This window comes from Hypanus sabinus, chromosome 4 (assembly GCF_030144855.1).
Source record: "Hypanus sabinus isolate sHypSab1 chromosome 4, sHypSab1.hap1, whole genome shotgun sequence".
Lineage (NCBI taxonomy): Eukaryota > Metazoa > Chordata > Chondrichthyes > Myliobatiformes > Dasyatidae > Hypanus > Hypanus sabinus.
The window spans coordinates 179,605,279-179,625,696 of NC_082709.1; the positions used below are offsets into that span (position 1 = coordinate 179,605,279).

General features: G+C 46.6%; 1 protein-coding gene and 1 long non-coding RNA gene across 6 annotated transcripts in view; both read left to right on the plus strand.

Annotated features, from left to right (window-relative positions):
• The window catches only part of LOC132393532 (neural cell adhesion molecule 2-like), a 1,581,614-nt gene that overhangs the window by 1,214,535 nt on the left and 346,661 nt on the right, over positions 1-20,418 (plus strand). The gene's annotated exons all lie outside the window — the stretch shown is intronic.
• LOC132393536 (uncharacterized) lies at positions 1,600-18,206 on the plus strand. Its single transcript, XR_009511915.1, has 2 exons — positions 1,600-1,687; positions 17,691-18,206. It is a non-coding gene; the product is annotated as an uncharacterized LOC132393536 (long non-coding RNA).

Consider the following 20,418-nt stretch of genomic DNA (forward strand, 5'->3'; position numbering starts at 1 on the left):
CATGACCTCTAGTTCTAATCTCACCCAACCTCAGTGGAAAAAGCTTGCTTGCATTTACCCTTTCTATACCGTGCATAATTTTGTATACATCTATCAAATCTTCCCCTCATTCTCCTACACTCCAGGCAATAAAGTCCTAACCTATTTAACCTTTCCCTATAACTTAGGTCCTCAAGTTCTGCAACATTCTTGTACATTTTCTCTGCACTCTTTCAATCTTACTGATTTATTTCCTGTAGGTGAATGACCAGAAATGCGCACAATATTCCAAATTAAGGCTCACCAATGCCTTATACAACATCAGCATAACATCCTAAGCCCTGTATTCAATATTTTGATTTATGGAGGCCAAACCAGGTAAAGCTTTGAAGACTGTTCTTCAAAGCTTAATCTGCTTGAAATTACCTCTGTTACAACGTGCACCAACTCTACATTTTATATTCACTACCAGAATTGAGAGTCCATCACTGAACTCACACTCAGGTCTAGGATATACTAAGTGTAAGGTGTGTATTGTTCACCAAGAGCTCATAGAGTCACAGGAAAGTACAGTACAATAATAGGCCCTTTGGCCCATCTAGTCCAGGTCAAACTTTTTAAACTGCCTACTCCCATCCACCTGCACCCAGATGACGACCCTCCATGCCCCTACCTTCCATCTACCTATCCAAAATTTTCTTAAGTGTTGAAATCAAGCTTGCATGCACCACTTGAGCTGGCAACTCATTCCACACTCCCACGACCATCTGAGCGAGGAAGTTTCCCCACATGTTCCCCTTAAACTTTTCACCTTTCACCTTTAACCCATGACCTTTGGTTGTAGTCCCACCCAACCTCAGTGGAAAAAGCCTGCTTGCATTTACCCTCTCTGTACCCCTCATAATGTTGTATACCTGTTTCAAATTTTCTCTCAATCGAAGGAATAAAAACCTAACCTATTCAATCTTTCCTTATAACTCAGGTCCTCCAGTTCCAGCAACATCCTTTTAAATTTTCTCTGTACTCTTTCAGTCTTATTTACTTTTTTTCCTTGAGGTATGGGATTGGAACAATACACACAATACTCGAAATTAGGTCTTGCCAGCGCCTTATACAATTTCAACATAATATCCCAATTCCTGTACTCAATACTTTGGTTTATGAAGGCCAATGTGCCAAAGGACTTCTTTACAGCTCCATCTACCTTTGACACTGCTTTCAATGTATTTTGGACCTATATTCCCAGATCCGTTTGTTCCACCACTCTCCTCAGCACCCTGTCATTCACTGTGTACAACCTACCCTGTTTGGTTCTACTGAAGCCTCACACAGAATGCCGGAGGAACCATCTACATGTGATGCCACTTTCAATTAATTCTGGATCTGTATTACTCAGATGCTGTTGAATGATTCTACCACACTCATTTTTATTACCTTTCTAGCAGATAAATTAATGCAAATGATGAAATATGTGGTGGACCTATAAGGTCAACCATGTTTGTCTCTCACGGATGATCTTTGGCCAGCTGAGTTTTTCCAGAATTAGTGCCTTTCTTATTGCTCACTGAAAGCTTGTTCCTTTAAGACACTGGAAATGTGACTAAAATTTATTTTGCGGTAGGAAAGCGAGGGGAGCCAGCAGCGAAGGATGTCAAGCAATTACATGGAAGAAGAGGGTGACACTCTTGACAGAGGGAGACAGACAATGGTAGTGAAGTTCTGACATTGACAAAATTGTGCGTTTTTTTATTATTATTGTTATGCAGCAGAGATTAGTTTCAATTTTGCAAAGTTCTTTGTTCGTCCCTGGGTTTTGTTCCATGAGAGAAACTGTAATTAGTTCCAACACACAACGCCGAGTAAAGAGATGAGAAACACAAAGGTCACAATATTCATGGAATGCATTTAGAGAAAATAAAATAAAAGACTTGGAGTCTGTTACAATTAATTTTGCAAGAATGTTTATTACATGCCAATCCCCACTGATGGAATTATCAGTCAGAACTAGGATGTATCTGGAATTCCCGTACTTTGCAATGAACCCAGTCAGGTGACAGTTCCCTCAGCAGGCAGACAATGATCACAACTCTCTAACTTTTACTGTAGCCTCGGACAAGGATAGGAGCAGACGGTATTTAATTGGGAAAGGGCTTATTGTGAAGGTCGATGGCATTATGGATTGTGTAGACCAGAATCCTTTTTATGTCATGGACCAATGCCATTAAGCAAGGGGTCTGCAGACCACAGGTCGGGAACCCTGAAGTAGAAGGTTGGTACAGGACATTGATAGGATAGAGAGTTGGCAGATGGAGTTCAACCCTGAAAAGTCTGAAGTGATACACTTTTGAAGGTTGAACTTAATGGCAAGATACAGGGTTAATGGTAGGATTCTTAACAATGGTGAGGAACACAGGGATCTTGGAGTCCAAGTCCATTGACACCTCAAAGTTGCCTTGCTAGCTGATAGGGTAGTTAAGAAGGCTTATGGTGTGTCAGCCTTACTTGGGGGAATTGAACTCAAAAGCCGAGAGGTAATGCTGCAGCTCTGTAAATCCCTGGTTGGATCACATTTGGAATGTTGTGTCCAGTTCTGGTCATCTCATCATAGGAAGGATGTGGAAGCTTCAGAGTAGAGAGTGCTGAGGAGATTCACCAAGGCGCTGCCTTGATTAGAGAGCATTTTTCTGTGGAAGATTAGAGCAAGCTAGGATTTTCCCCTTTGGAGCATAGGAGGATGAGCGGAGACTTGATAGAGGTGTTGAAGATGACAAGTGGCCTTGATATACTGATGTACCTTTGGTCTAAATGAGCGATCTGGCGCTTTTGCTGTCTCCTTGGGAATTCAGCGAGGTTGAGGGTGAAGTGTGTGGTCATCCATTCCAAACGGCAGAATGCAAACCCATGGTCAGCTCCATTACTTCTCACCGATTAAAGCACCAGGCAAGATGGAAACCGACGAGGATGAGAGTGGAAGCCAAGCAAGTGTTCAGTGCCATCTTCCTACATTTGACCTGGTCAGTTTCCATCTTGCTGCTGCTGGAGGAATGCACAGGCGCCTTGGACCCAATTGCACTGGGGCATGGTTCTTTGCCCTGAGACACTTCTTAAGGGGAATCTGGGCTTTGATATTTAATGTTCTCAGCACTGAACGGACTTCACAGCTGTGGACCCTCTTCTGGAGGACTCTGCAGTTCATAGTCAATTGTTTCTGGTGACTCCTTTTTGCTACTTGTGTGATTTGACTGAGGCACTTCGGCACGAAACGGGTTCTGTGGATGTGGCCTTCAGGCATCGACATAGTGGTGAACTGAATTGACTCGGGGCCTGTCACTCCTGGACTGTTTTCCAAGACTCTGTGGTTTGATATTCGATATTCTGTGTGTTAATCGCTCACTTTTTTGGGGTTTGCGCGATTCGTTCTTTTTTCACATGTCGGGTGCTTGAGTTTTTACATTTTAACCACATTTTCACCATGTTTCCGTGGTGTTTCTTGGTTTCGTGGCTGACTCCGGGCGGATGAATCGCAGGGTTGCATACCGTATACGCACTGTGGTGCTCTGGGGGGGGGGGGGGGTGGGGGGGAACGTTCTTGACAGCTCGCACTAGCATTACTTATTGTATTTGTTTTAAAACATTTTCACAGGGTGACGGTGGGATGTTCAAGATCATTTATTGTTACATTTCAGCTTGGTGATACAGTCATTCGCATGCGTGTTCATGGGTCACCCTGACATGATCTGTGATAATCACCTCCACTATCTGTATGTGCTTGAGTTGTTTGCTCCCTGGCTCATCGTGCCTGGCCTGTTTTTAAGCTTGTCACAAAAAAAAACAGTGAATTAAACAAGCTTTCCTCGCCTGCCATCATGGGCCAAATGCTCGCCACATTGGTGTCAGGAATGCGATTACAAATAGGTGACGAGATTAAAGAGCTATGATGTTGGATGGAGCATCTTAAAATCCGTGGAATAAGTCAAAGGAATGAACAGTATGCCCCCCGCTGCACTCCCAGGCTGGGCTCTGGAAGATAGGATGCCGACCCAGGGGTGGACCTGGGAACTGAGCAACCGAGTACCACGGTGGAGCGAGCGTACCCAGGCCCCTCCGACCCAAGGGACACAGAGGAGAACGTCAGCCATCTCCCTCGTGCCCCTCACCGGGGAACCCAATACACTGCAGCCATGGGAAAACAGACAACATGGCAGGAATCAGGCCTCAGCAGGTCACACCAGAAGCTGCCCAGATACAACCGTGCCAACTGCCTAGAGCCTGAGCTGGTGCAAGTCGGGTTTGCTGCATGGCACAATGGGTGGAGCTCACCAAGACAGGTAGTGGGCCTTGCCATGGTGCTGGAGGGAGACGCCCTGACGGCCCGCTTCGACCTAACACTGGCTGAGCAGCACAATTACGTTGCCCTCATAGCAGTGCTGGAGCGACATTTTGAGCAGAAGCCATTGGAGCAAGCAGTGAGGGAAGAGCTGAGCAGTTGACAATGCCATGTGGGAGAAAGCCTGGGGACATTCACAGTAGATCACCACTACTGTGTTTGGCATGGCTGCTCCCACAGCCCAGAATGAGGGCATCAGTGCGGAGGAAGGATGACAAGCTTGCCCACCGCGCCGTCGTAAAGGTGCTGGTGCCAGAGTGCCTTTGGTAGCATGTTCGCCTGACACCAACATTGTCGCTGTCCGAGGCGCTGGCGGAGGCAGAGAGGGCAGGCCGCGAGCCAGGGCTTGTGTCACCAAAGTGGAGGAGGAGCCCGTGAGACAGGTCTGACTGGTGCCGTGTTAAACCTGTGAGGCAGACCATGTGGCAGGGGAGCCGCCCCGCACCAGTGTCACACCACAGCCCAGCCCAGACGTCAGGAAACGCCAAACGAAATCCCTCCGACGTCACCTCTCCGTCTGGCCCGTTTGGGTGAAGAGCAAGGCTCATGCGTCGACTGCGTGGTGTAAGGCATCAGATGCCATGCGTTGGCGGACTCAGGGTCAGCCATCACTATCATCTGTCTGGGTGTCCTCTCCAGCAAGGGCCACCCCCAGGTGGACAACGACAGCGGTCCAGCTGGCTACAGTCACTGGCAACTGTGCGGTGATGGGAGGGAAGAGGCAGCTGCATATCACAGCGGAGAAAACACAGAGGAGCACAAGGTGTGTCTTGTGCTGTAACCAGGGTGTGTGACAGTCACCACCCCCATCTCTCTCCCCAGGTCATAACACTCAGTCTGCTTTTGGGCTTAACAGTTGAGTTAAACAAGCTTTTTGTGTCTGTCATCAGGGACACAATGCAGTGAACTACATATACCTGTCTGGACACGCCCCCTGCTGACTGCTCCTGTGGCTCCTCCCACAGACCCCGGTATAAAGGCGATTGAGGCCTGAGCCCGGCCTCTCAGTCTCCAGGTTGTAGTATGGTGGTCAACTACTGCTTGTTCTTTCTTCCAGTCAATAAAAGCCGTTATCTCGCCTTTACGTCTCAGAGAGAGTTATTGATGGTGCATCAATTTTATTGACTGGAAGTTTTGAAACATGGAAATCGTTTTACGTCCAGAAGGATTGGATTTGGACCCCCAAGACCCTTTGAACTCTGGCTTGCATGCTTCCAATCATACTTGGAGGAGGTTAGTGCAACTGAACCCGCTGTTACGCACCGAATTCTCCTCTCGAAGGTCACCCTGAAAGTTTACTCACTTATCAGAGGCCTGCCGACCTATGAAGGGGCACTGGAAGCCCTCAAAAGACAGTACCTGCAGCTGGTGTACACCGTCTATGCAAGACATCACTTAGCTACGCGACAACAGCGGCCTGGAGAGTCAAGCGCTGAGTTTCTCCAAGCCCTACAGACACTCGTGCGGACTTGCAATTGCAAAACACTCACGGCGGAACAGCATGCGGAGCTCCTCGTACGAGATGCCTTCGTTACAGGAATCAGGTCAGTGTATGTACGCCAGCGGCTGCTGGAAAATGCCGATCTTACCTTACGCTTGGCGATCGAGACGGCCGACACGCTGGAGGCTGCTCTACACAATGCTGACGCTGTCCAGCTGCATGATCCCCCACTGGTTCCGTGGACACATCAGACCCCGCCGCCGCCGGTTCCCGCTAGCTAATTCGCCAACTCCGCTGCCAGTCGCAATTCCACAAACTCCCCGAACCCGACCACAGCTGCTGCCAGTCACAAGCCCATGCAGTGTTACTTCTGCGGACTCGAAAAGCACCCCCGAAAATGCTCCCCAGCCCGAGAAGCAACCTGCTCCAGCTGCAGGAAGAAGGGTCATTTCGCCAAGGTCTGTAAGTCTGAACCACGAGCGGGGTCAGGCAGTGCTGCGTGTGCGGCATGGGGGCCGCCATCTTGCCTGCCTGCCTCGTGCGAGGCATGGGGGCCGCCATCTTGCATGCCCAGATGGGGCGGCCATCTTTGTCGGCGCCAACATGCCCCGCCCCAAACCCACCGGTGCTTACCGGGCACCAAGATGGCGGTTCAACTCTGGCCTCCGTAACCCTCGACCAAAGCGCCCCACACCAGCTTGCAAGGTCAATGATGGACATCCTGGTGGAGGGGCACAGGACTAGCTGCCTATTTGACACGGGCAGCACTGAGAGTTTTATTGACCCGGACACAGTGCAACTCTGCGGACTCATGACACAGCGGGTAAGCCAGAGGGTCACCATGGCTTCTGGGTCGCATTCCACAGACATCCTGGGGAGGGGGGGGTGGGTTGTGTAGCGACATTGGTGGTGCAGGGCACAGAATATCGGAACTTTGCGCTACTGGTCATGCCTAATCTGTGCGCACCTGTGCTATTGGGGCTGGACTTCCAGAGCCATCTCGAAAGTGTGACTATGGCATATGACGGGCCCCTCCCACCAGTCACTGTCAGGAATCCTCAGTTTTGTGGGACCTCGCCATATACCCCGCTACTGACCACACACACACACCGAACCACACTCCACCCAGCACCATGCCAACAGCTGCGCTACTGACACCACTTGCAGCCTCTCCACCCTCCTCCCTCCCCCACCGCTGTTCACCAGCCTGACCTCCGACTGTAAGCCTGTGGCAAATAAAAGCAGGAGGTACAGCGCGGGGGACAGGGTCTTCATTAAGTCGGAGGTGCAGCGGCTACTCAGGAAGGGGATCATTGAGCCAAGCACAAGCCCTTGGAGGGCCCAGGTGGTTGTTGTTCAGGCTGGGCAGAAAAATAAGATGGTCGTGGACTATAGTCAAACCATCAATAGGTTCACGCAGCTTGACACATACCCCCTACCCCGCATCGCGGATATGGTCAACCAGATAGCTCAGTACAAGGTGTACTCGACAATAGATCTGAAATCCGCTTATCACCAGTGCCAACTAAAGGCCACATTTCCCTATCTGGATAACATCACCATCTGTGGTCGTGACTGGTTGGATCACGGCGCCAACCTCCAACGACTTTTCCAAGTGGCCGAAGCCCTGAACCTTACTTATAATAGGGACAAGTGTGTATTCGGAACCACCCGACTCGCTGTCCTTGGGTATGTCGTGGAAAACGGGGTCATTGGCCCTGATCCCGACCATATGCGCCCCCTGTTAGAACTCCCTCTTCTCACCACTCTCAAAGCCCTCAGACGGTGCCTGGGCTTCTTTTCCTATTACACCCAATGGGTCCCTCATTACGTAGACAAGGCCCACCCCCTGGTCAAGTCCACCACATTTCCCCTCTCTGCCGAGGCCTGCGCGGCCTTCAGCTGCATTAAAGGGGACATCGCCAAAGCAACGATGCATACAGTGGATGAGACCATTCCCTTCCAAGTAGAGAGTGACGCCTCTGATTTCACGCTTGCTGCTACCCTCAATCAGGCAGGCAGGCCAGTAGCATTCTTTTCTCGTACCCTTCAAGGCTCTGAAATTCGGCACTCCGCGGTGGAGAAAGAAGCCCAGGCCATAGTGGAGGCTGTTAGGCACTGGAGGCACTATCTTGCCGGCAAAAGGTTCACCTTGCTGACCGACCAGCGCTCGGTTGCGTTCATGTTCAGCAACCAACAGCGGGGCAAAATCAAAAATGATAAAATTTTGCGGTGGAGAATAGAACTCTCCACCTACAACTATGATATCCTGTACCGGCCTGGCAGACTCAATGAGCCCCCTGATGCCCTATCCCTGGGAACGTGTGCTAGCGCACAGCTCGACCAGCTATACGCCCTTCATGCACATCTTTGCCATCCGGGGGTCACCCGATTTTACCATTTCGTGAAAGCCATGAACCTGCCGTACTCCCTGGAGGACATCAGGACGATGACCAGGGACTGCCAAGTCAGCGCTGAGTACAAACCGCACTTCTACCGTCCTGAAAAGGCAAAATTTATCAAGGCCACCCGCCCCTTTGAGTGATTGAGTGTCGGCTTTAAGGGCCCCCTTCCCTCCACTGATCGCAATGTCTACTTTCTCAATATTATCGACGAGTACTCGCGGTTCCCCTTTGCCATCCCCTGCCCCGACACCACTACCACATCCGTTATAAAAGCCCTGCACCAGCTCTTCACTCTGTTCTGATATCCCTGCTATATCCACAGTGATAGAGGGTCCTCCTTTATGAGTGACGAGCTGTGCCAGTATCTGCTGGGTAGGGGCATTGCTACTAGTCGGACCACGAGTTATAATCCCCGGGGTAATGGCCAGGTGGAGCGGGAGAATGCCACAGTGTGGAAGGCCACACTTTTAGCCCTTAAGTCAAAAGGGTTGCCAGTCTCTCGATGGCAGGAGGTCCTCCCTGAGGCACTCCACTATCCGCTCCCTGTTATGTACGTCCACCAATGCCTCCCCTCAACAGCGCCTATTCTCTTTTCCCAGGAAGTCTGCCACTGGGACCACCCTACCGGTTTGGCTGATGTCCCCAGGGCCAGTGCTGCTCCGGAAACATGTGAGGAGCAATAAATACTCCCCGCTGGTCGAGAGGGTTCACCTACTTCATGCGAAACCCCAGTATGCTTACGTGGTCTTACCTGATGGGTGGGAGGACACGGTCTCCGTCTGCGACCTGGCACCTGCAGGAGCAGCAGACCATTACCCCGAACACTCCACAGTAACTATGAACCCTGTACCCGAGGTGACACCGCGCACACCAAGCCCTACACAGACTCCTCACGACACTCCTATACTGGGCGTCTCGTACGCGTATATACCAGGCGCCTCGCACATGCGTGAGGGATCACTGACGCCTAGTGGGCTGACACCTCCAGTTAGGCCGGAACCAGCACAACCACCGTCTCCGGTGCAATCACCACCGGCACCTGTGCAATCACAGCCGGAGCGACAGAATCGCAGCGACAGATTCGACCACCTGATAGACTTAATCTGTAAGAAACTTCGTCACATGGGGACTCTCTTTTAAAACAAAGTGTAGGTGAATGTGGTGAACTACATATACCTGTCTGGACACGCCCCCTGCTGACTGCTCCTGTGGCTCCTCCCACAGACCCTGGTATAAAGGCGATTGAGGCCTGAGCCCGGCCCTCAGTCTCCAGGATGTAGTATGGTGGTCAACTACTGCTTGTTCTTTCTTCCAGTCAATAAAAGCTGATATCTCGCCTCACGTCTCAGAGAGAGTTATTGATGGTGCATCACACAATAATTATAAATCTACTGAACCTTTGAACACCAGCAATTTTTTCCCGCTATGGCCATAGCTAACCCAAGACGGCATAATTGGAGGTAAGTTTAGGGGGGTGGCGGCGATGTGTCAGAGATGGGTTTTCTTACAGACTGTTGATAGAGGTAGGGACGTTTCAGAGACTCCTAGGTAGGCACATGGAAGACAGAAAACTGGAGGGCTGTAGGAGGGAAGAATTAGATTGATCTTGCTGTTGGTTATATGACCTTATATCCTGTGGCTTGACCATCCTCCCCACTCTCCACATCCTACTCCCCAGTGTTGGATCTGCAAAAGTTTCTTCATTAAGTCTAGGATAAAGCAGCAATCTTGTGACTGAAGCTATTTTATTAAGTGTTCATTTGCAATAAAAATAATGGTAATCTTCTCAATCAACTGTAAGGGTAAGAGGAAAAGGAAAAGTGGAGAACAGAGGTAAAGAAAGAAACAAAGAAACCATGACCGTCTTATATTAACAATTTCTGTCACTCAGACTACAGAAGTAAAGCACATTCCAATGATGAGGAATAACCTACAAAATAAATTCAGCGCTGTGACTCAGACTGCAGAGAAACTTCTAGAAAAATACAGAATTAGCTTTTCTGAAGATTCACTGTAGGTAATTATATGAAATATAAACAAGTTACACAGCAAGAAAAATACAAGAAAATTAACAATTTTGCACTCAAATCTGACACCAGCTAAGAGAAACATCCCATGTACATTAAACCCTTAGTACCCAGTCAGAATCATTACTGCTCACTTTTCTAAACTGTGATTAGTATAGTCCTGGTAGAACCCAACTAGACTGTCTAACCTCTATACGTACTCCCCTCACCGCTCCCCCAACTCAATCACTCAAGTCTTGACAACATCCTTGTAAATTTTTTCTGCACTCTTTCTAGTTTAATACAATTAGTATAACAGACTGATCAAAAGTACTCTGGGGTGGCATAGTAGCGTGGTGTTTAGCACACTGCTTTACAGTACTAGTGACCTGGGTTCAATTCCCGCTGCTGCCTGTAAGGAGTTTGCATGTTCTCCCCATGACCATATGAGTTTCCTCCGGATGCACAGTCTAAAGATGTACCAGCTGATAGCTTGTTTTTTCAGGGTTGTATTGGTTGCTAACACAAATGATGTGTTTCACTGTATGTTTCGATGTACATGTGATAGATGAATCAGAATTTGAATCTGTAACCTCCAAGCTTCAGTAATCAGAGGCTTGACTTATGAAGGCCAGGAGCTTTTTCCACTACCCTGTCTTCTTGTGATTCCAGTTCCAGAGAACCAAGATCCCTCTGTTTGAAAGCCGCTCCTGAGGACCCAGCCATTCACTGTGAACATCGTACCTGTGATTGAGTTTCCCAAATGCAGATACTTTACACTTATCTAAATTAAACTCCATTTTTTTTACAACACTATACAAGTTTACTTACAAAACATATACACAAGGTACATACATTCAATATTTACAAGACAGTAACTATACTCAGAATTAAATATGGTTACTACCCTCTATAAAACAGTCAATACGCTGAGGGACCCACCACTCCCGGAAGTCCCTCACTGTACCATTGCGACCATGTGCTTCCAGAGGACGTGGTTGAATAAAACTCCATTTACCATAGCGGCTATCTCTGGGTGAAAAAGGAATATGCACCTGGTAGATAATCCAATTGGTTTATTCATTAGACTTCCTGCTCCCTGTTGCTAAACAGAACTGAATATTCATAGCTACCTCAATGGCGCAGTTCCCAATAGTGCTAAACAGAAGATTTGAAGCAAAGCATAAAATATTTAAGGAGTGTGAATTGCCAAGTCCAACTGCTCCAAGTTGATCATTTAACAGTAAATGTGGAACAAAATTAGGATTTAAACATAAAACAGAGGTCAAAGAGGAGGGTAAGAACAATTTCATATAGAATATAGATCATAAACACTACAGCACTGTGAACCATGATGTGCCAACCTTTTAACCTACTACAAGACCAATTTAACCCTACATAGCACTCCATTTTTCTACCATCCATGTGCCTAAGGATTTCTAAAATGGCGTTAATGTATCTGCATCTACTTCTAGCATTCCCCTTTATACTTTACAAAGTACAATTATTATCATAGTATTTATATGATACGTGAGTGGCCTCCATCTGTCGTGGTCGATCATGGGTACTGCGCCTCTGGTAGGGTCTCCAGGGTGCAAGCCAGGGCACAGTTGATATGGAGATCCTGTTGCCCATGCAGTGGGACCCACCTCTCCATGCTGATGACGGGTCCAAAGGAACGACGAAAGTCGGTACAGTTTGGTGCCAGCAGCGTCGCAGGAGTTGCCGTGCCGGTGCTGGGTACAGCAGTCAGCCGCTTTCGGGACTCCGACTCCGGATTTTTCCTCGGAGTTTTTTCCCAAAGCCTTTCCCGTGAGCTGGTATAGCTGCATGGCAGCGGAGGTTTAAAATCAGAGTTTTCCCTCTCCTAGATGAGCTACCATCTGTGGTCGACGAGCCCCATCTGCCCGGAGCAACTGGTTTTAAGGGGCCAGTGGCCCGCCTTTGCCCCTCCTCCTGTCAGTGAGAACAGCTCTGCCACGTGAAGGCCAGGAGTTGGACTTGGTTGTCAGAGACTGTTTGAGATGCACGCAATGAAGAGCATTTGTTTAGCAGACGGAGCTCGTCCCTGATACCACCCTTCGGCTATGACTACCCTTGGAACCTTATATATATACAACCTCAAGATTTATCTCCTTACAGGCAACCACAAAACCCTGGCCTGGTGCTTAAGTCATCAAAACCTTGGGTCATTCCACAGTTTCAGACTTAGGTCCTGCTGCTTCAATAGGCTCTTGGGCCTGGGCCAATCATCTTAAAATTATGCCTCCTGGTATTCGCCATTTTACCCTGGGAAAAGAACTGTCTCTGACTGTCCACTCGATCTATATTCAAAATGGAAGGTCTGTGAAAAGGACAAATAAACGAGATAAGTGGACATCTTGTTGGAATGACAAGTAGAGTTTCTCAGGATGGAGAAACCTTTGTTCCTGATAAAGGGATATAATGTATAGTGTATTTCAAAGATGATAGGAGAATTATCATTAAAGGGTGAATGCGCACAGTCTTCTCAGGGTTGTGGAAAGAACTAGAAGACCGGTTTAAGCTAAGAGAGGAGAGATTTAATAGGAGCCTGAGAGACACCCAGAGGATGGAGTACGTGGAATGCGCTCTGAGGAGTGGTTGAGGCAAGTACATTGATGAGAGTTAAAAGGTACTTGAATGGGTGCATGTTTACCATGAGACAATAAGTCATAGGAGCAGAATCAGGCCATTCAGCCCATTGATTCTGCTCCACCATTCCATCATGGCTGATTTGTTTTCACTCTTGCTTTCTCTCCATAGCCTTTGATACCCTTAATAATCAAGAACCTATCAACCTCCTCTTTAAATATACCCAGTGACTAGGTCCTCACAGCCACCAATGAATTCCACAGGTTTATCACACTCTGGCTAAAGAAACCCCTCATAATCTATGTTCTAAAAGGATGTCCCTGTATTCTGAGGCTGTGCCCTCTGGTCCTAGACTCCCCTGCTATAGGAAACATACTCTCCACATTCCAGTCTCCCTGGCCCTTTCAATATTCAATAAGTTTCAATAAGACCAATGGAAGAGTTTTGAGGGATATCAGTCAAACACAGATAAGTGGGGCCAAAGTAGATGGGAATCTTGATTGGTATGGACCAGTTGGGTTGAAGGGCCTATTTTTGTATCATATGACCCTAAAGCAGTAAAGGATCCCAGCCAGGCAAGACAACCTATTGACATTAATGCTCCTGGACATAGAGAGGTGGGCTAAGCAGCTAGTTCCTCTCACTACTCCATGGGAATGACAAGACAGCCTACTCCCATCGATGGTCCAGAACAGAGAGTGGTGGGCTCAAGAGGAATCAGAAGGCAGCCCAACTAGTCCCAACATATCGATGCAGTCATAAAGAAGGCAAGACAGCAACTATACTTCATTAGGAGTTTGAAGGGATTTGGTATGTCAACAAATACACTCAAAACTTCTATAGATGTACTGTGCAGAGCATTCTGAGAGGCTGCATCACTATCTGATATAGGGGTGGCTATTGCACAGGATTGAAAGAAGCTGCAGAGGGTTGTAAATTTAATCGGCTCTATCTTGGGTACTACCCTACAAAGTACCCAGGACATCTTCAAGGAGCGGTGCCTCAGAAAGACAGTGTCCATTATTAAGGACCCCCAGCACCCAGGGCATTGCCTTTTCTCACTATTACCATCAGGTAGGAGGTACAGAAGCCTGAAGGCACACACTCAGCGATTCAGGAACAGCTTCTTCCCCTCTGCCATCCAATTCCTAAATGGGCATTGAACCCTTGAATACTACTTCACTTTTGAAATATTTATTATTTCTGTTTTTGCACAATTTTTAATCTATTCATTATATGTGTACTGTGATTAATTGAATTATTATTTATATTATTATTTCCTATATTATGTATTGCATTGAACTGCTGCTGCTAAGGTAACAACTTTCACGTCACATGCCGGTGATAATAAACCCGATTCTGATTCTGATTCCAGAGTGGGGAGATCTCAGGCAAGAGTGATATAAATCACCCTTGTTACCTATATCCTAGAATAATATTAGGGAGCATCTGCCCCTACTACAGCCTCATAAATCACAGGTGTTATTTGTTTAGAGAAAGATGATCATAGAGCATAGAAGAGTACAACACAGTACAGGTGTTGCATCTTCAATCATGATGTTGTGCCAAACCTTTAACCTAGACCAGTACAGCCATCTCCACCCTGGAAAAAAGTCACTGGTTTTGCACTCCATCTCTGTCTCTTACCATCTTATACATCTTATGGTTTGCTAGAAGTAAAAAAGATGTTGATTATTTTCTAAATGGTGAGAGATTTCCAAAATTGGAGGAATAAGAGTCCTGGTCCGAGAAGGTTAACTGGTAGGTTGGGTCAATAGTAAGGAAGATATAAGCAATGTTAGAATTCATTTCAACAGGACTCAAATATAAAAGGAGGAATGTAATGCTGAGTCTTTATAAGGCATTTGTAAGAAGACCTTTGGGGTAATGTAAGTAGTTTTTGAAAAAGTTCAAAAGTACGTGTATTATCAAAGTAGGTATACCATATACAACCTTGAGATTCCTTCTCTTGCAGACACCCACAAAGAATCCAGTGGAGGTTTAGGAGAATGATCCCAAGAATGAAAGGGTTAACATATGAGGAGCACTTGATGGTTCTGGGCCTATACTCAATGAATTTTAGAAGACTGAGGACAATCTCATTGAAACCTACCGAATGTTAAAAAGGCCTAGAGGGAGTGGAAATGGAGAGAATGTTTCCTATAGTCGGAGAGTCTAGGACCACAGGGCTCAACTTCAAGATAAAATGAAGATCAGGAAGAATTTATTTAGCCAAATGGTGGTGAATCTGTAGAATTTATTGGTGCAGGCGCTGGGGAGTCTTTGGGTATATTTAAAGTGCAGTTTGATAGGTTCTTGATTCATAAGGTCCTCTAAGATTATAGGGAGAAGAATGGTGTTGAGACAAAAAGTAAATTATCCATGATTGAGTGGCTGAGCAGACTCAATGGGATGAATGGCCTCATTCTTCCCCAAAGTTTTGAATGGTTTTATGACTAGTCGTACCTTCACATCTTGTGTGAGTGACCTATCAGTAACACAGGGTTGAGAACCTGAGCCAATGTAATGGGAATACGTCATCCTAAGTTCATCCATGGATCAGCATTTGATCTAACCGCAGGTGTGCAACTGGAAAAAGATAGGTGCTTCTTCTTCAAAGAATGGGGATTCACTTCCTCCACCATAAATGCTGCCCTCACCCGCCTCACCTCCATTTCCCAAACATCTGTGCTCACCCCTCATCCTGCCACCTTAACAATGATATAGTTCCTCTTCTACTTACTTACCCACCGTGACCCTCCACAAAAAACACATCATACTCTGCAACTTCTGCCATCTCTAAAGGAATTCTACCATCAAACATATCTTTACATCCCCACATCTCTCCTCTTTCCACAGGAATCACAGCTTCTGTCATTCTCTTGTCTATCCATCCCTCCCGGTGTTTATTCCTGCAAGTGGCCAAAGTGCTACACCTCCTCCCTCACCTCAATTCATGGCCCCAAACAGTCCTTCCAGGTGAGGCAACACTTCACCTGTGGATCTGCTGGGGTCACCGGTTGAGTCTGGTGCTCCGGATGTGGCCTCCTCCGCACAGGAGAGAGCCGTCATAAATTGGGGGACCGCTTCATTGAGCACCTCCACTCCATCTGCCAAAAGCGAAACTTCCCAGTGGCCAAAGATTTTAATTCCAATTCCCATTCCCGTTCTGACGTGCTGGTCCGCTTGCATCATGATGAGGCCACCCTCAGGATGGAGGAGCCACACGTTATATTCCATCTCGGTATCCTCCACCCTGAAAGCGTGAATATCAATTTCTCCTTCCAGCAAAAAGCAAAATCCCTCCCCCTCCCCTTTTTTTCTACTCCCCACTCTGGCCCCTTGCCTCCTCTCGCCTGCCTATCACCTCCCGCTGGGTCCACCCTTCCTTCCCTTTCTCCTATGGTCCACTCACCTCTCCTATCAGATTCCTTCAACTCCATCCCTTTACTTTTCCTACCAACCTATCTTCACATCACCTTCCAGCTATCCTCTGTCCCTCCCCCCACCTTTTAATTCTGTTGTCTTCCCACTTCCTCTGATCCTGAAGTAGGGTTTTGGCTCGAAGTATTGCCTGTATTCATTTCCATAGATGCTGCCTGACCTGCTGAACTCCTCCAGCATTTTGTGTGTGTTGCTTTGGATCTCAAACATCTGCAGAAAAACTTGTGTTTGGGAAAGGATATTGGCATTTTAGTCATATTGCATGGCTGGTCTCTGTCTGTAAAGATCCATGTTTTCAGAGCTGTTTAACCCTACCCTTTGAAGCTCATAATGCCCAGATACAGATGGAGACTGTATTTAAACTGCCTGCAGCCCCAGAGATAATATGGCAAATTGTCCTGTAGATAGCAGAGCATATCTTCAGCCAAGCAGAATAACAGCTTGGATCTGTGATTAGATCATTATGGAAAGGCAAAATATTGCAAGTACTGGAAATATGAAAGAACATCAAACGTGTAGAAGCTGTTCAGCCAGTGAGACAGCATCTGTGGAGGGGAAAAGCAGCTAAAGATTCAAACATGCCATCAGAATCCTTAGATGCATAAGGAGCATGTTTAAAATATATGCAGAGTATTTGAAAAGGAGCACAAATCAGAAGGGTAAGGGATTGGCTTAAACTTAGCTATGCTGCAATAACCCATCGCTAATTTATCAAGAGAGTGATGAATAAAAATGTACAAGGATTTATTTTGTTTTGTTTTTTTAGAGATACAGCACCAAGATAATGTAGTGGGTAGCACAATGATATTACATCTCAGGGGGACAGTTTAGAGTTCTATTCCAACACCATCTACCGTACTATGAATGTGTATATATAAAAACTAGGGTACCTAAGACTTTTGCACAGTATTGTATTTGCCAGCATGGAGCAGAGAGTGAGTTTGTAAATCTGTGGGAGCAAAGTATGTTGCGAATATCAATTTGTGCAGCGTTGCAGGAGGGGTGTGGGACGTGGCAGAGAAGGAGTGCCAGGGGCAGTTGTTGGTGCAGGTGTAGACAATCCTGAGACACCAGGCAAGGTCATTTCATTCCAAACAATTGGTTTATTGATCATTACAGAATGTCTCTTTGGTGCTTCCTTCTCCCTCCCCCTCCCTTCCCCTTTTTCCAATCATGACTCCCCTCTCCCAACCCCATTTCCACCCTTGGTCGATAATGGAGACCCATATCAGAATCAGGTTTATCATCACTCACATATGTCCTGGGTTTTTTTGCAGCAATAACAGCAGGAAGTGCAATACATAAAATTGCGACGGTACTGTGCAAAAGGCATATACTATATGTGCTTAGGGCTTTGGTACAGTGCTGTATAAGGAGTTTCTGTGTCCACTCCATGACTGCGTGGTTTCTTCCAGGTGCTCGGGTCTTCTCCCGTGGTGCCATAAGCAACTGATTCACTTCTTCTCTTGGAGGGAGAGCATCCTAACCAGCAGCGTGTCTGCCTGCTACGGAAATTGCACTGCGGCCTGCAGGAAGGCTCCACAACAGGTCATCAAAACTGCCCAATGCATCATCAGCACCAGCCTACCCACCGTCAAGGACAAATATACAGAAAAGGTGCCGGAAAAGGGCCAGTAACATCACCAAGGATCCAACCCACCCTGCTCACAGACTGTTTGTCCCACTCCCATCAGGGAAAAGGCTACATAGCATCCACACCAGGAGCATCAGACTCAAAATCAGTAACTTTCCCCAATCAGAAAGACTGATCAACACCTCCACCCACCAACCACCACTACTTTATCATCTCCTGATTATTATTGTGTTCTTTATTGTCTTTCGTTTGTGCTGCATTAGATCCAGAGTAACAATTATTTCATTCTCTTTTACACTTGTGTACAGGAAATAACATTAAACAATCTTGAATCGTGTGTGCTGGATCTCACCTACCACCTGCCAACTTGTATTGCTTCCCCTTCCCCACCTTCTTATCTGACTTCTACCCACTTCCTTCCTAGTCCTGATGAACGGTCTCAGCCTGAAACGTTGACTATTTAATCTTCTGCACAGATACACCTTCAGTGCATTGGAGACCACATCATTAGATGTATTTAAGGTAGAGATGGATGAATATTTCAAAGGTCAAGGACTTTTTCCCAGGGTAGCGGAGTCTAAAGCTAGGGGTATGGGTCTAAGGTAAGGAGAGAAATCTAAAAGGGATTTGGAGGGCAACTTTTCACTCAGAGTGTGATTTGTGCGTGGAATGAGCTGCCAGCGGAAGTGTTAGAGCTGGATACAATGTAACATTTAAGAGGCATCTGGACAGATAGGAAAGGTGTAGAGGGATTCAAGACCAAACACAGGTAAATGGAGTAGCTCAAGTGGCCAACTTGCTTGGCATGGATGAGTTGGGCTGAAGGGCCTGTTCCATTGAGGGATTGGCACAATTGTCACAGAAAAAGAATTAAGACCAACACAGATCAGCTATGACCATATTGAGTGGTGGGGCAGCCTTGAGGGGCCAAATGACCTGCTTCTGTTTTCTGGAGTTACTGTGATCTTGTGATAATGCTGAAGGAAGGAGTGCAGACTGAGATAACCTGTGATTACTGGAACATGGAGACTTAGTTACTCATGACTCTGTAGTGAAGTACAGCTCAAATGCCATCCGTAAATCCAACCATGACGTCACTGTTTTGTTGTGTTATGATATGGCAACAATGAATATAGAATTGAGACAGGTAAAAATTATATTATTTATTATAAACAAATAAAACATTTATTAAACACTGCTCAATAAAAATGAAAAGTAAACAAATGACTAACTTAACTGGAAGTTAACTGCTATATGGCAACTCGAACGGTTCTTAAAGCGATAAATGCGAACACAGTTCTTAAAGTGGTAAATACGAGAGTCCAAATAATTTATACAGTCAATTAGGAGAGACTTTCCTGAAGTAACGAATTCCTCGACGACATGACGTTACTGCTGATCCCAGGCAAAATACACTGTGCCTGAAAGATTTATGACAAAGGAAATAAAAATGGCTTAAAGGCACTGCCCTTCCCTGGGAAAATACCCTGTGTCCAGCTCTTTCTGCTTTCACAATGCAGGAACTATCTCGGATGCAGGTTACTAATTCCTTGAATGAAGAATAAATAAGGTCAATCCTGTTTTACCACTGACACCACCAACTTTTCTCGATCCTTTGGGTTCCCGTACTTCGATAAATTCTTCACTCTCCGACTGAGTTGCAAAGGTAGAAACCAAATCACAACTGGCAGTGTTTAGCGAAACTGCTGGCAATAACCTTTGAGTCTTAAGATAGAAAGTAAAATTCCACTTTAAAACAAAACTGCGTCATGAGACGAATACACAGCATAAAGGAGTAACTGATGAATTAAACCATGAACTGACCTGCGTCACAGCAAGGCTTTCCCCTTTTATACCTGTTGAAACAGGCCTCTCACATGACCTCTCACATGACCTCTCACTGGCGGGAAAATTACATCATGTGACCTCACATTGGTGGGAAATTACATCACCCCACCATCACAAGACCATTATATCATGCTCACCAGATACTCAATTACATCATGGTCATGTGACAGTCACAAGATACCCATGGGGTATGTAACAGTAGGATCTCAGATGGTGAGGAGGAGGTATGCAGGAGTGAGATAGATCAGCCAGTTGAGTGATGTTGCAACAACAACCTCACACTTAACATCTGCAAGATCGAGGAACTGATGGTGGACTACAGAAAGCAGAAGACAGGAAAACACACACCAATCCTCATTGAGGGGTCAGTGATGGAAAGGACGAGCAGCTTCAAGTTTCTGTGCATCAACATCTCAGAGTATCGCTCCTGGGCTCAAAAGATTGATACAATCACAAATGCCAGCAGCAAGACTTCATTAGGAGTTTGAAGAGATTTGCCATCCCACCAAAGACTCCTATAAATTTCTGCTGACGTGCAGTGTAGCGCATTCTGACAAGTTGCATCACTCCCTTGTATGGAGGTTCGAATGCATTGGATTGCAAGAGGCTGCAGAGGGTTCAAGAGTTAGTCAGCTCATCACGGGCACAAACCTCCCAACTATCAAAAACACCTGCGAGCCACAGTGTCCTATGAAGGTGGC